This window comes from Chiloscyllium punctatum, chromosome 41 (assembly GCF_047496795.1).
Source record: "Chiloscyllium punctatum isolate Juve2018m chromosome 41, sChiPun1.3, whole genome shotgun sequence".
Classification (NCBI taxonomy): Eukaryota; Metazoa; Chordata; class Chondrichthyes; order Orectolobiformes; family Hemiscylliidae; genus Chiloscyllium; species Chiloscyllium punctatum.
In genome coordinates, this window is record NC_092779.1 from 58452686 (window position 1) to 58470151 (window position 17466).

At 35.4% G+C, this 17466-nt stretch overlaps 1 long non-coding RNA gene across 1 annotated transcript; it reads right to left on the minus strand.

The window, feature by feature from the left end:
* Positions 1-4459: 4459 nt before the first annotated feature.
* Positions 4460-12370, minus strand: LOC140465084 (uncharacterized). Its single transcript, XR_011955090.1, has 3 exons — positions 12313-12370; positions 7959-9251; positions 4460-5778 (listed from the first exon to the last, which is right to left on the minus strand). It is a non-coding gene; the product is annotated as an uncharacterized lncRNA (long non-coding RNA).
* Between the last annotated feature and the right edge of the window lie 5096 nt (positions 12371-17466).

The following is a 17466-nucleotide window of genomic DNA, read 5'->3' on the forward strand; positions in this document are numbered from 1 at the left end:
GCTTTGTTCTTCATCGGCAGCCTTTTACATGGACAAGAACGGTGCTTTCTTGCTTGCTTGCCCATCTGCAAACCTGCCTCCGAAGTTGCTTGAACAAATCTGCTCGCGTAGTGAAATGTAATGCAATTCCATTGAATGACTGTGCAAAGAATTGTAAAGTTTTTATCCAAACTGGTTCTGATCATATGCAATTCTGTTTGAGATTGTAGTTAACCCCTTCTGATTCTTCTACGAAAAGCAGTACCGCATTTGCATTCCTTGCGCAGGCGGCTCGGTTCAAAGACAGGGAAGAAGCTGATGCGCTGGTGTCACAGTGCACCACGGATTCCTGAACTTGTCTGTCTGTTAAATGTACCCCAAAGGCGTCTCTGTAAGGCCTCGTTTGGAAGCTGTCTGTCGTTATTCCACGTACGAGAATTGGCACCAGAGGTCCTGAATCATGTTTTGGAGCAGTTCGCACTTGAGTGGCTCTTTCAATCAGCAACAGCAATGAAAGAAATTGCACTCTCAGAGGAACCTCTGGACCTGTGCTTTCATGGTGTCGCTAGTATTAAGGTGCGCCCCGAGACCTAAGCCACGTTGGAACTGAAACGGAGGAATCGACAGAGAGGTTACAGAATGACATCGCATCCATTTGGTTTTCTTGAAATCACTGAGGAGCAGGAAAATGTAAACGGCGAAGTCGAGTGGGGAAGTCAGGCAGTTGCAGCTCTGGAGAAACTCCTTCTTTGTGACTCACTCAGCAACCAGACACGTGAAGGTGACTCAGAGGCGTGAGAGCTCTTCACATCGAGAACAAAAAGCAATCAAGGGCAGTTAGCACCTCTTCCGGAGTGGGGGTGGGGTGAGGTAATTACCTTTTGACTTTGTTACTATGTTGAGAAACTGCCTTTTAGATTGAGGTGAACAGAAAATGCATTTCTAATAAGCACCATGGAATTGAGCAAAATTTATTGAGTCGCTTCTCGTCGATTCCCACACAGGTTTCCAACTCAGTTGCTATCCATGTGGCTGATGTCCAGGAGTGAACATCTCTGCAGCAAATTGCACGGTTAGGGTAAAAGGCAAGGAAAGTGGCATCTCGAACTGGCTCCGAGGTCAGAGCATCCTCTCAATGCGATCTGTCGTTCTCGAATAGGAATGCGACCTCCGGTTAAAGGGTGGATCATTCTTTGGGAAACTTATTCTGCAAAACAGACACAGTGACTGAAACTATGCTGCACGGTATGATTTGGGACATGGCCTGCTCAGCTTTGTGCATTTTCCCTGTAGTCCGGTGTGCTTCATGTTCCGTGTAAACGTGAAACTTGCCCTGTTTCAAGCAATGGGTGAAATCATTTAGCAAAGCAAGAATCGAAATTGCAGTAATGTCAAGCAGCTCGTGGTTATTTGACTAAATCATAACCGAACATATATTCTCACAGATACATTTGGAGCTGAAAAGAGTCTGAGGAGATAGACTCACCTTACCATTGATTTTTGGAAGCAAAGCTAATGTTGAATTGAAAGGCAATCATTCGACTCTTAGATATTTTCTAATCAACATTCAGAGCTACTCTGGCACAGCCCTATGCAAGGTGGGAATTGAAATTGTAAACGCTGATTTGGTAACAGCGACACGACCAGAGTTGCACAAGATTCCTTCATAACATTCCCAACCAAGCTGGGCAGGGCTGAAAACTCATCAGACGTTTATTGTGATAATTGGATTGAATTTAAATAGTTGGATACTGTGTGTAATCTACTGAAAATTCAGTAGTAATTTACAATAATGATGGGAGTTAACAAATGTCTTAATTAGACATAATTTTTACGATCACTTGTGGAACGACAAATTGACAGAATTGTGTGATTATTGTGCATTATAAATAAAAATGAATACAGTTATTCTATATGGTCATAAGTTTCTCATTTTCTGAAATGCAAATTAAAATGTTTTTGATCTACACGAAAACTGGAACAAAATGATCAGTTGGTCAATCAATGTGCCTATTCAGCTGAAGACAACTTTCATTCCTTCTGAAAATGTACGATTTCTAAGATGTCACCATTTCCTGTGATTGTTTAATGAAATAAAAGAGATGTGTGCTTCAAAATATTCATGGGGATTTAAATGATTTTGCACATGAAAAATATTCAACTGCTATTGTGATTAAAAACACAATAAATGTTAACATTGAAGTGATTTCCAATCAAACCAATTCAAAAGCGTTTCCAAGTTTAAAATGAAAAGCAATATTCAGAATGATTGAGAGATTGTACATTGCAATGCCCTTGCATTGGTTATTATATGAAAACATAGTTCCACATGTACACCCCTTACCGAATTGAACAATTATTAGGTGTTGGCAACAAATCGATTTGAAAACTTTTATTAATGAGTTTAAGAATAATGAGGTATCTCCTCTTACTATTCAACTGAATAATGTTCAAAAACGAAGAGAAATATTGCAGTGTAAAGTAACTGGTGTTCTCTGAATTTCAATGTCTGAGAAGACTGTGATCTTTCAAATGAGCAAAAGTCAGATATTTACAAATGATGCTGCAATGGCAATTCTTGATCTTTTGTGGGTGTATTGGTCTTATGAAACAGGTTCTAATATTGTCGTACTCACACTGAGAAATATGGAAGATATTAAAGGCACATTGTGCTTTTTATAAAGCCGAAGTTGAAGAATTGCATAATTATTGTAACTGATAATTGTTTCTAAAATCCTGATAGATAAATTGACTTAATATTTTGAATGCACTTTGCGCTGATGGCGATTGTATATTCATTAAGTTTAATAAACTGAAAATTAAAATATAAAACGAGGCTTTAATAATTAAAAAAAAAACTTAGCAGCAATTGAACACAGTTCAACATTTTTTTTGATCGGTTCATGTCTATTTTATTAATGTAGCTTTAATCATGACAAATGTTTAGACAAATATAAGAACTAGGAAGAAAATAATTAGGCCGGGAAAGTGAGTATTGTTATGAACACAACATCGAGTTAATGACATTTGGTACAGGGAGTCATTTTGCAGCAAATGACTAATAATTGTGTGATTATTGTTCATTGGCAACTAATGTTGGAAGAAAAGCTATCTCAAAATGAAATTAAAATAAACATCATTTTGGATGTCACATGATTTGAAAAACGGAAATTGTCACTTAATGTGACATTTGAGCTGAAGAATCGTTCTTCCCCCACCCCCCAACCCCCGTAGTCTTATCAATAATTTAAAATTTAGTATTAGTTGAACTAGATGACAAATGGATTGTTTTCTTGCACACAAAAAAGTAAAAAAAAATTAACATGGAAATGATATCGCTCTGCAAGTAATCATTTCACAGATAACAAGTGTTTGTATTGAATTTAAATGTCACCATAGCTGTAGGAGTGATTTCCCCTGACAGGGAATGAAGACTGAGGAGATCGGCAGAACTCAGGCAAGTGGAAGATGGCTACTCATGCTGCAATCAGTTAATGCAGGGATCATCCCCCGAGGCCAATCTCGGACGGGAGATCCATGACACACTGTAACGTGTACAGTAAAAAGCAGTATTTTTACACACTTCCTGTATTACAATGTCCACATGCAATGTGGTTACAGTTCTTCCCTCCTTATATAGACACCCGATCCTGTAGAACACCTAATCTCAGATGGATATCGCTATGGATAGCTCCAGCTTCCTATTGTTTCATGTTGTTATACAAGTGCTATAATCTCCAGGCCTTGGGATCTCTCTGTGCATTGTATTTCCTCAGATTACAAAATTAATTGCTGCAGTCCTTTGGGCCTCTCACTCTGCCTTATTTACGATTTTCATGATTATGTAATTAGAAACTTTTTAAATGTTCTGAGCAACTTTAAAATAGTAACTATTTCTGACAATCAACCCCTGTCTGTTTCCCTGATAGCAGCTGTGGAAGTTTGCTGGGCTCTATCCGACAGTTGGTGTTTATTCATCCACTGAGACAATTATTCTTTCATTAAGAAAGTCAATGTTGGTCTTTTTTCTGTATGCTGGCATTCTCTTATCACTATCTGGAATATCACTGTCTAGAATGGCATACTTATGGACTTGGAGTACGATTGTACACAATGTTCTCTTTTTTACTTCAGACTGAAACAGACTGTTAGTCTTATTTATCTCCCTTCCACTATTTGTGTTTTAATTCCAAGGCGGCTTCTCGGGGCATCCCTACAGCAGTAAATCAACAAGGATTTCAGCACTAAAATAAAAATCAGCATTAGCTACCATTAGGAAACAGTACCACGCAATATGCTTACGTCACTGAGACTTAATTCCACACTTCAAGCCAACTATATTGGATTTGATCAATGATTATATATTAGATATAAGTAACAATTAGTGTTAAAACTGGTCACTGTAAACTTAAAATGATTAGAAATGTCATATTATTATTCGTAACATGTCGAATTGAACATTAATTATTGGAGTCTAAAACAATCAGACGTGTCTTCATTTGCAAGGCCGAATATTAGTTCAATGATTTCAGTGAACATTCAAATGAAAAGATATCAGATATTTCCTGTCAGTGTTGGATGAGGAATCATTGCTTGGTTTGTGGTTGTGTTGACTTGGAATAAAACCTCAATTTTTCTTTGTAAAATTGGCAAGACGAAATAATGATTTAAATTGAAATATGAATCTCACGATATTTGTTACAAAACCTAAACTGAATTACTGTATGATTGTTGTACTAACAATGAATTGGTAATCTACTTTAGAACACTGACACATTGAGTGATTCAATATTTCCAAATGGGTTTGCTGTGATTTTGATTACTTAATAATTCGTTATCTGTGAACTGAGCATTAGAATGCTAGCATGATGTTTTGGAAAATACATTCGATATGCAGTCATTATTGATCGTTCAACATTCTCAGATACTCCTGCAATCTGTACTTGCTTTTTCAGTTTTTCTTCTGTAAAAATACAATATATAATCCATGCAACCTTTCATGTAATCAAGATTCAGACATTTGTGTCAGCATTACAAAGAAAATAATTCAACAAGGAACATGGGTATCATAGCAAAAAACAGTCGTCACCATTTACAGAGGAAAGTTTTAAACATTGTCTCTGAGTGAATACATGAAAAAGTTTAATGGGGATCTGTTACAATGTACTGAGCCGCAATTACATTTTTATCATGATGACTGGGGCGAACCTATCAGACACCTCGCCTATATTTAAAAAAAACATTTTACTATCAGCATCCTTAGTCGTAAATAATGAAGTCTGATTAATTGGGTGGGAAAGATGTGTGTAAATTATAAGAAGGTATCTCTTGCATATATTTGGGATAGTGTGAAAGTGTGATGTTTGCTGTGGTTATTCATCTTGAGAACAATACAATGCTGACAAAAAGTTTTGCACTGAACAGTAATTAGGTGCCCTTGAATCCCATCGTGTGGCTTTATGTGCAGTGAGTAATTTATTTCAAGAGCCTTGAGATATTTTCCATGATTTGTATATGATTAATAATTTTGTGACAAACATCCACATGTGGTCATGAGCTGGATTTAAAGAATCTACTGTGTTGGTGTGAAAACCCTTCATTATTTACATTTCCAAGAGAGGTGTATAATGCTCAGGCACTGGCTGGAATTCAAGGTGTAAGAAAATCTGATTCTTCCTGGAGCTGATTGATTCTAGCTGCTGTTTCATTGAGTTTGATTGATTTTGTATTTGTCCCGATTTCTCTGCCTGTAGGTGAATTTAGAACATCCAATTTCTGTCCAAGGGTCACTTCACATCACTGGAGAGTTAAAATATAATTCATATATTGTGATAACAATGACTTTTCAATTAAAGTTTGTGTTTTAACAAACAAAACGATTTGAAGTTTTCCGGGAATTTGCACTGATATTGATTAGATATTTATGAAGATAGATAAACTGGGAATTATAATCTAGTTGCAGGATTGTTGAATTGTTCAACCACAGACTTAAGAGTTTTATTTTTTGAATGATTTGGAGGCGCTAGTGTTGGAGTGGGCTGTGCAAAATTAAAAATCAAACACTAGCAGGTTACTAACCAACATGTTTCTTTGAAGAACTAGCTTTCAAAGCGCTGCTCGTTCATCAGGTGGTTAAAGGTGCAGCGATCCGAAAGCCAGTGCTTCCAAATGAACATGTTGGACTGTACCCTGGTGTTGTGTGATTTTTAACATTTTTTTTGGAAGGAATGTTTTCTTTATTCAAATCGACAGGCTATTCAAGAATTCTAACTCGCCTTTCGTGAGTTTCTTTTAGAGACCACTCATGTATAATTCATACAATTTTCACTGTAATCAGTATTTCAAATTTCCATCAGATCTAAGATGAAAATGAGGATCAATTAATGAGTACTTCCATGAATGGAAACCACAATAAATTCACTTTACAGAGGCAAGATTTAAATTTGATCTGAATAAGCAAATAAACATTTTGAATGGAAAATATCTGAAAATGCTTACATTTAAATTTGAACGAAGTCAAATTACTTCTTTTTGAAATATATGGCCTGAAAACATGTTTGAAAACATGAACAAATCAAGACTATCAATATGTCTTGCTGTCAGTGACCTTGGCCAATTGTCATAAAGAATAAATACCACTTTCAGCAACAAGTATCATGTGTAATTACTGAACTGAAAAGTAAGAGGATAGCTCTTGTATTTATTGGCAAGAATGATAACCAGATGTTTACTGTGGTTATTGCACTCAAAACAATAACATCAAGATCAATGGCTGTTAGAATCATTGGCCACTCGTAATGAAGAATAGACACTGCTTTGAGCAACAAGTATCATGGATAATTACTGAACAGAAATTTCAGAGAACACCCATTGTATTTATTGGCGGGAATGATGACCAGACGCTTACTGAGATGATTAATCTCAGGAACAATAAGACAATTACTCAGATTATTTCTTGAACAATAATTAGATGGTCATGAAGACCATTGTGTGGCTTTATGTATCGTGCTTTGTGTGAGCATTGATTTCAATAACATTGTGATAGTATACACGTGTGCAGCTGAGGTGAGTTGGCCATGCTAAATTGCCCATGATGCATGGATGTTTCAGGTTAGGTGCATTATATTTTGTTAGAGTGGTGCGGGAAAAGCACAGCAGTTCAGGAAGCTTCCGAGAAGCAGTAAAATTGACGTTTTGGACAAATGCCCTTCATTAGGAATACAGCCGGTATTCCTGATGAAGGGATTTTGCCCGAAACGTTGATTTTCCTGCTCCTCGGATGCAGCCTAAACTGCTGTTATTTTCCAGCACCATTCTAATCTAAACTCTGGTTTCCAGTGTATGTAGTCATTGTTTTTATCTTGGTTAGGTGCATTAGTCAGGGAAAATGTCGAGTAATACAGCAAGGGAGAGTCTGGGTTGGTTACTTTTTAGATGGTCAGTGTGGACTGTTGGGCCAAATGGCCTGTTTCAACACTGTAGGGATTCTATGATTCTATGATTTGGGATTAAATTGATAAGTGAGTGCTCAGGATACTACTTAAAGTCAACAAAATCTTTTAAGTTTAGCAAGGTACATGGAAGCCATCACGAATGAAGTGAGATAAGTGAGAGAGAGAAAGACAAATTAAATATTCAAATGAAAACACGCCAATAGTTTCACAGCATGTCAATCTTACGTTCAATATGAATAGGTGAATGGAAAATAAAAATAAATTCCTGACAATTCATGAATGACTAATATTTAGAATTTAAATTTGATCTAAGCACATACCAGTATTTAGATGAATTGCAATATTTCGTTATAAATGTAGGTGATCAGCTGACCAATGAATAACATGAAGTTCCATTTGGTTATTTTGCGAAAGAGGAATTTCGACTGTTAATATTTTCCTCTTTATACAACCGGAGAATAAGTATTCATGTGCTTGAAACGTTTGAACTAGGTTCCTTTAAACAGTAAAACAAATCATGATTACCATGTCTTAGACTCTTCCAACTTTAAGGTTGCAACATCATCAACTATTTTTCCAAGGAATATAGAACCAGCAGAATTAGATGCATAATTTTACTCGTGAACTGAATAAAATAAATAGGAAATATGGTGATGATTGAAATGCAGAACAGATTGAAGAATATCTAATGTTGTTTTGAAAAGCAGTTCAATGTATACTCAGATATTTTCTAATGATATTTCCGAGTTGCTCTGACACATCTCCGCTGAAGGTGGAAATTGAAATCATTCCTCCTGATCTTGTCGTAGAGACACTGTCAGAGCTCCACAAAGACCCGTCATAATGTTACCATCCGGGAAGGGCAGGTGTACAGCCACATGCTTACGGCGGCAACTCAAATGAAAATTATTCAGATGTTTCTTGTAATTATTTGAATGGGAATTAATTGCGTATTTCCTGTGTGTAATGAACTGACAAAACGAATTAGTAATTTACAGTAATGATGTAACAAGCAATAATGACTTTAATTAAATATGAATCTCGTGATTATTCATGATAAGAAAATTCTAATCATTTGATCAGTGTACACAGATGAACGAAACTCAATCAATCAAATAGTTCCATATGTTCAATGCTGTTTGTCACAGAATGAAAAGAAAATTAATATGCATTTGCAACATAAATGATTAGGAAAATAAATGAATTAGTCACTCAATGCGGCTATTCATCTGAAGACAACTTCCCTTCTTTCCAGAAATGTTCAACTTCCCAAAGTTAAAAATGTACTGTGACTACTTCATGAAACAATAAAGAGATGTTAATTCCTTTTGTTGCACTTCAAACAGTCACAAGAATTTTAAATGATTTTGTTCCATGAAAAGTGATTAACTTGAATTGTGTTTATAAAGACAGTCAATGTTAACATTGAAGTTAAACATAATTAAATCAATTCAACTGTTTCCATGGTCAAAACAAAAATTGATATTCACAATGCCCACTGCAAAATCTTTACATTATTCACTTTATGAGCCATAATTTCGTAGTCATACCCTGAACTATATTGAGCAATGATTAGATAATAGCAACAATTGAATTGTCAAAATTATATCATTTCATTTAAGAATACTGAGAAATCTCAGTTAATTATTTCACTGAGCAATGTGGAGAAACGACCAGGAATTATTCTAATGAAAAGTAATTAAAGTTCTCTGAATGCTTCAGGCTGAGATTACCGCGATCATTCAAATGATCAATCGTTAAATACTTACAATGAGGCATCGATTGGGAAGTCATTGGTTCCATTATGGGATCGTTCACCTAAACAGTAAATTGATTTTTATGTTGTAGTGTTCGTACTAAGAAACAATTAATGCAATTAAAATGCGAATAGCACTATATTTATGAGAAAGACTAACTCCAACAACTGTGCAAATTATTGTCATGGCAGTGACTGGAAAATTACGTTGTAATCTCAAAAAAAAATTCAATATTTTAAAAGCACTTTGTTGTGATGATGATTGGATATTCATTAAGATCGGTAAACTGCGAAATATAATATGGTAGCGAGCTTTATGATTCAGAAAAATGAGCCATTCATTGATTATTCAGCAGAATTGCTTTTGGTTCAAAAATGCAGGATTACAAGAATTACATGTTTCCATCCATTGGTTTGCTTATTGAGATGTAGCTTTAATTTACAACTTTTTGTTCATGGCCAATGTTTAGACATTCATGTCAGTCGTAGGAAGTAAATAAGTAGTTAGTGAAAGTACATATTGCAGTGAACATAAGATACAGGGAGCTTCCATAATTTTGTGATTATTGCACATTGACAAATAACTCGGGAGTAAAATATAATTAGAAATCAACATGGAAAGCAGTTTTGTTTCTTATAACAAATTGAAAGAAATCCTGATGCATTGCACATGGTTTGAAAACACATCAGTCACCAAAACACCAGTCAGAAATAAAATCAAGGTCATAAAAAGTATCGGTTTATGACAATAAGACCCTTATGAAGAGTATTCTGCTGAACAGTAATTAGAGGACCTTGAACATCTTCATATCGTTCTTGCAGAGAAAACTCTTTCATTATTCATAAAGAGTTAATATCGTAAATATTTTGACGTGTGTATCGGAACTCGTAAGAAAATGAGAAGCACTTCACATGATTGTTTTCGTGAAAGAAAGTCAAAATAAATTAAATTTACAGTGCCACCTTTGAGTATTTTCTCTGAATAAGCAGATAAAGGTTTTTAATGCACACAATCAACAGGTTTTCACCTACAGTTGTAGTAAGCCAAAATTAAATTATTTTGTTTTGCAAATACTTCAACTGGAACCCTGATTGGCAAGCTGCTACATATGTTGATATTAGCATCCTCGGTCATTTGTAATAAAGCATGGTTATTGGTTTTAGCTAATTATTTTGTGTGCAATTACTGAACCAAAATGTAAGAAATCAAATGCATTTATTGGATGGAACTGGTTACCAAATGTTTATTGTGGCTTTTGTTCTCAGGAACGATAAGAGACTTACTCCGGTTTTTCTCCTGAGCAGTAATTAGATGACAAGGAAGAAATTTGTGTGGCTGTAAGTGCCATATTGTGTGACCATTGATTTCATTGACATTGAGATATTTTGCTTATACAGGAAGGGATTCATAATCGCATAAAGTTCTTAATTAAAGTCATATTTTCTTTTTTTTAAAATTATGAGAATTCGTTTGTGAAACAGTGATTTAGAGATGCCGGAGTTGGACTGGGGTGAGGAAAGTTAAAAATCACGTGACACTATGTTACAGTCCAACAGGTTTATTGGGAAGCGCTAACTTTCAAGGTGCTGCCTCTTCATCAGGCGATCTTCATCTCTTCATCTGCTCGGCCAAGAGAATAAGGATTGGTGTACGGGAGGAGTTGAAATGCACAATAATGATGTGTTAAATGTTTATTGAAACTCTTCTGCAGAATTATGTTCACAGAATAAACAATATTTGAACATTCTTGAGCTGACTGGAAGTAAAATCCTGTTGCCCACCATATGAATAATACCCGAATGTATTTTGATTAAATAAAATGAATTTCATTACTTAGATACTTTAAAATTTTAAAAACTGCAGTGTCCTCAAATCTAAAATTTGGATATAATGTAATATGATACATAATGTTATTAATTACCTGAAGATAATAAATTGCAGATTAAGAGATTATTGGAATGAACAACAGACAGAAGCAGATACAAAACTGGATTGAAAATCAATTCAAACTCTTATTCTAATCACCATTCCAAGCTGCTCTGGCATATCTCTGTTGGAGAAGGGAACCGAACCCACACCTCCTAGTCTCATAAGAGTGACACTACTAGAGCTCCACAAGTGTCTTTCATTATGTTCCTAACAAGGAAGGGTGGGATTATAATCAATTGTGATTACTCAAATGAAAACTAATCAGTATTCATTCCGATAATTGGGCCTGGAATTAATTAGACTGTTTCTGTGTCTAATGGACTGAGAATGAAATAGTCATTCCCAGTAATGATGGTACTAAACATATATGCTCTTACTTAAAAATTAAAATCATGACAATTGAAAGAAAGATAAATACACATATCATGCGCATTGTAAATTCATGAAAAATATGACTGCAGAATGTGTTTAAAGCTGTTTTTTCTTATAATGAAAAGATAGTTAGAATGCTTAGCAGCAGGATGTAATCGCAAAAAAAACATTCAACGTGAGTATTCAGCTGAAGGCAGATCCCCTTCCTTACACATATGTATAACTTCCAAGAATTCAAAATTTACTCTGATAAAGAAAAGAACATACGCATGTAAATTCTTTTTTCTTGTTGGCAAAAAAGTCACAAATTTGAATTTTTTTTAGCTTTAAAGTATTTAACTATTCCTGTGATCAGAAATACAATAAATCTTCATGTGGAAGAAAAATATGATCAAATCAAATCAAAATAGATATCGATATTCACAACAATTGGGAGAGTGGACACAACAATATCTTTCCATCAGTTAATGTACTGAGCCATAATTCCACTTTTATACCCCTTACTGGAATGATCAATTATTAGATATTAGCAATAACTAAATTATTAATATGCTGTCAGTGAACTGAATATTAATGAGAAATCTCACATTGCTGTTTGAACGAGCAATGTGTCGACATAAACAGTAATTCTTAGTGAAATGTCTTAGACATCTCTTAATCAATGAGGCTATGTTTACTTTGATTGTTGAAACGAGTAGCATTCAGTTATTTATAATGAGCATTGGACGGAAATCAATGCTTTTTGGTGCAGAGCTGAAAGATTTTGTTATTGTAGTATTGGCAGTAAGAAATAATGGATTTAATTATGATGTGTATCTCACCTTACTGAATATTTTCAAGTTTTCTAACAGGTTTCTGGTCCAATCTTCAGTTTAAGAAGGGTAATTTTGGGTCAAAACATCAGTAACTGCAAACATTTTCGACACATCTCCATCAAAGTTATTAATCTGATAATTCAGAACAAATATCAAAAATTACCTTTGTAAATTTAATTGACTATATTTTTAGATTGTAGTCAAGTTCGTTCTCTGCTTATTTCCTTCCTAATTTTGACACCAGTGGCTAAATATGGATTAGATTAAATGTCATATGAGTTAGACGTTAGTTTTCTCTCACAGATCCGTGCAGCACAGGAACTGGTCATTTGGCCCATAACATTGTGCTGAACATAATGCAAAAGAAACTCATCCCTTCTGCCGACTCTTGGTCCATATCCTTCCAAATTATCGAAATGAACATTAAAGAGCCTTAATGTATCTGCTTCCACCACCAACCATGGAAGTTCATTCCAGACACCTACCACTACCTGTGTAAAAACAAATTGCCCGTTACATGCCCCTTGAACTTTCCCCCTAACCTTAAACGCATGTCACATAGTTTTGATGCTTCAACTCTGGGAAAAACTTTCTGACCGTCAACCCGATCTACGTACCTCATGATTGTAGAGACTTCCATCAAGTCTTCCCCCAGTCTCCACCACTCCACAAAAAAGCAATCTGAGTTTTTCTTGCCTTTCTGAATCCAGACAGCATCCTGGTAAATGCCCTCTTTACCCTCTCCAAATCCTCCATACCCCTCCTGTAATGTGGCGAACAAAAGTGAATACAATACTTCAAGTATGCCTTAACCAAAGTCTTATAAAGTTACAACATGGCTTCCTGACACTTATAACCAGCTCTCTGACCAATAAAGGCAAGCATACCATTTGCCTTCCTAACCACTTTCAGGGAGCCATGGTCTTGAACACCAAGATCCCTTTGAATAATAATGCTGAAAGTGTCCTGCCATTAACTATCTACTTTTCCTTAATATTTGAGCTTCCAAAGTGAAACACCTCACAGTTGTATGGATTAAACTTCACCTTTAATTACTCTGCCCATATCTGCAATTTATCTTTTTCCTGCTGCATTATATGACAACCCTCTACATTGTCCCCAACTGCACTGAACTTATTAACTCCCCCAATTCGATTATAATCCATTTCACTTCTATATAATTGTATCACAAACAGAAGGGTTCCAGTACAGGTACCTGTGGAAAAAAGACAGGTAATGAGGGAAATGCAGAATTCTTGAGAAATGAGGTTTTTTCAATGACAGAACAATTCTGATGAATAATCTTCAAGGGTGTGATGTTTGTTTTTAAATTAACCCAATGTTTTAATTCTCAGTTTACTGATCTTAATGATTATCCAGTACAAACTGCTTTGTTGATATTCAATCATTTTAAGTGTTGAGTTCTAACGTTAATTATTGTTTGATTGTTATTTCAATTCTCACACCATCATGAGATTCACAGTTTCGTTGAATCCATCATTTCTTAGTGCCAATATCATAATGAAATATTAACATTCTTTTCAGGTCAACTCACCTGCAATCAACACCTGTTTTCTCATCCAACATCTAACTATCTCATTCTCTTTCATTTGAGTTCTCATATTAATGGAAGGATCATTAAACAGTCTTATCAATTAAGAGATGGCTAACTATTTTTCACATATATATTTCATTTTTCCAACATATTGCACAATTACATTGCAAAAAGAGTTTTCTCATCATTCTTAAACTTGTTATCAGCCATTTTAAAACTAATTATTGTCAATATCTAGCCGGTAAACATTGTTGAAATCCAATATCTTCAGCTGTCGATGTGGATCTACGGCTCAATACATCAACTGATGTAAACAATATTGCACTCTGCAATCTCTTAATCTTAGCAAAAATAATTTTACGTGTTTAAACTTAGCTGGATTGAATTGGTTGTGAGTAAAAATGCAGTCTGAAGAAAGGTCACTGGCCCAAAAGTATTTACACTGATTTCTCCCCACAGATGCTGCCAGACCTGCTGAGTTACTTTCCAGTAATTACTGATTTGCTTGTGATTTCCAGCATCCACTATTTTGTTTACATTCTTGTATTGATTGTATTTCACTTCAATTCTAACATTTCTATATGTCTGATTATTACAATAAGAGATAAGTATTTTTCATGTTAAACATTATTTAAATTTTCCGAGTTTCTTGTGTAAATAATCCAGAATTAACAAATGTTTGTTCTATGCTTTTACAATAAATCTTGAATTCTTAGCAATCACAACTTTTTGAAAATGAGGAAAGTTGTCTTTCGCTGAGTAGTCACATTGAATGATTAATGCTTCATTTCCATTTCATGTGCATTACAAAGCATGTTAATTTTTATTTATGCAGATGAATAACTGCTTCAAACATATTGACTTACTTTTATGTTTATTAAAGATCATTGTTGCTTCGTTCCTTCATTATTAGAAATAATTAATTCTTTTTATCGATCCATTACACTCTGGAACTGTCGAATACAATCCTAGTCCAATTATAACAATAAATATCTCAGTAGTTTTCCCTGTGAATAAACACAGTAAGTATGTGATTATAGTCCTGCCCTTTCTGCATGGGAATATTATGGAGGGCTCTGGTAATGTGTGTACCAGGGGGCATGGGTTCAATTCCCACCTTCAACAGAGATGTGTCGAAACACCTGAGTTGATTAGAAAATATCTAAGTGTCGATTGAACTTCTTTTCAACCAACATTGTCTCAACTTGTAACTGTTGTTCATTATAATGATCACAACATCTTGAATTTATTTGCTGCACATCACTGATTAAAGTATGAATGTTTGTTTCGCTGCTTATGAATACCTCTCAACTTTTAATAACTTTGCAGTCTTAAAGATTCTACAGTATATATAATTTTTAAGGTGAGGGGGAAAGATTTAAAAGGGGTCTGAGGGGCAACTTTTCCACACAGTGTGTTTCACATATTAGGATGAGCTGTGAGAGGAAGGGCAGAGGCTGGCACAAATACAACATCTAAAAGACTTTTGGACAGTTTATTGGATAGAAAACGTCTGAAGGGTTATGGGACAAACACAGTGAAATGGGACTAGTTTAGTTTCGGAAACCTGGCCGGAATGCCAAGTTAGGCTGAATGGCCAGTTTCTGTGCTGTATCAGTCTAGCATTCTACAATTCAAACTTCACTGTGATTGGTCAAGGAAAGAACAAATGGGTGTTAATTCTATTTTGTGTCCATAAAAAAGTGAAATGCATTTTAAATAATTTTGTCACATGAAATAGTTCGCTCTTATTGTGATAAGAAATACAATGATTGTGAGCATTGAAGTGAAATAAAATTAGATCAATTCAACTGTGTTTCCATGGTTAAAATAAAAATTGATATTCACAATCATTGTGAGTTTGTACATTGCAATATCTTCACATTACTTCATGTACTGAGCCATTATTAGACATTTATACCCCCAACAACTGAAAAATAATTAGATATTAGCAACACTCAGATTTTCGAAAATCTATCAGTACACTTAGAAGAAGGAGAGATTCAATTTCGCTACATGACTGTGCAATGCGCAGACATGAACAGGAATTTTTGCAGTGAAAAGTAGTTACAGTTCTCTGAATTCATAAGGCTGAGATTACTGTGATTATTCAAATGAGCAAAAGTCAGTTTGCAAAGCGTGTTGGATGCAAAATGTTTGGTTCCATTGTGGGATAGTTGACCGGAAAACGATAGCATTGCTGCAATGGATTAAATTAAAATATGGATTAAAATAATATATGGATCTGACGATACACGTTAGGAAGACAAACAAATTATTCTGCAATTATTATAAGGATAATGAATTCATAATAAATGTTGTATTCTGAACAAATAAATTGACTCAATATTTTAAAAACACTTTGCTCTGATGTTGATTAGACATACACTAAGATCGGTAAACTGAAGACTGAAATATAATACCTAGATTGATGGATTGAGGACAATAAATGAGCCATTCAATAGTTATTGAAAAGAATTTATATTTTTGTCAAAATGCAGACAATACAGAAGTAATGCATTTCATTCAATGAGTTTACTTGTAGAAACATGTGTTCTTAATTTATGAAATTTTATTCTGATCGATGTTCAAACATTTGTGTCTGAATTAGGAAGAAAATAAAAAGATAATGAAAATGAATATGAGAGTGACCACAAGATACTGTCCATGATATTTGATAGAAAAAGGAATTTGCATAATCTTATGAGTATTTAATATTAATAAATAATTAACTCCTCAGGTACTGAAGCAGTCCAAGTCCAAGTACAACAAGACCTGGACAGTATCCAGGCTTGGTTTTACAGGAGGCAAGTAACATACATGCCACACAAATGCAGGCTATCACGTATAAGAAATAACCTAACCACCATCCCTTGACATTCGATGGTGTTACCATGACTGAACATCCACTATCAACATTATCCTGTGGCTTATCATTGATCAGGAACTGAACTGGTCTCACCACATAAACACAGTGGCTACAAGAGTAATTCAACTCCTGGCTCCTGAAATCCTGTCCAAACGCTACCAAGCACAAGTCAGGAGTGTGATGGAATACTCCCCACTTGCCTGGATGAGTGCAGCCCTAACAACACTCAAGGAACTTGATACCATCCGGAATAAAGCAGCCCGCTTGATTGGCACTGCCGCTACTGAGCTTCAGTGGTGGTGAGGGTGGATGCTTGTGGATGTCCTACCTGCAATCTCTGCCTCTTCTTATTAACAAAGATAAAAGAATCTTACATTGCTCAACTTTCTCATCAAAACCGAGTACTGTATTCACCCCAACCCTCCAAGCACAAGGGATGAACTCAGATTTCTCCAGTTTCCTCATTTCTCCTCCATCTACCTTGTCTCAATCAAATCCCTCGAACTCAGCACCACCTTCCTAACCTACAATCTTCTTCCTGACCTCTCCGCCCCCACTCCATTCGAATCCTATCACCCTCACCTTGACCTCCCTCCACCTATCGCATTCCCAACGCCCCTCCCCCAAGTCCCTCCTACCTACCTTTTATCTTAGCCTGCTGGACACACGTTCCTCATTCCTGAAGAAGACCATATGTCCGAAACGTCGATTCTCCTGCTCCTTTTATGCTGCCTGA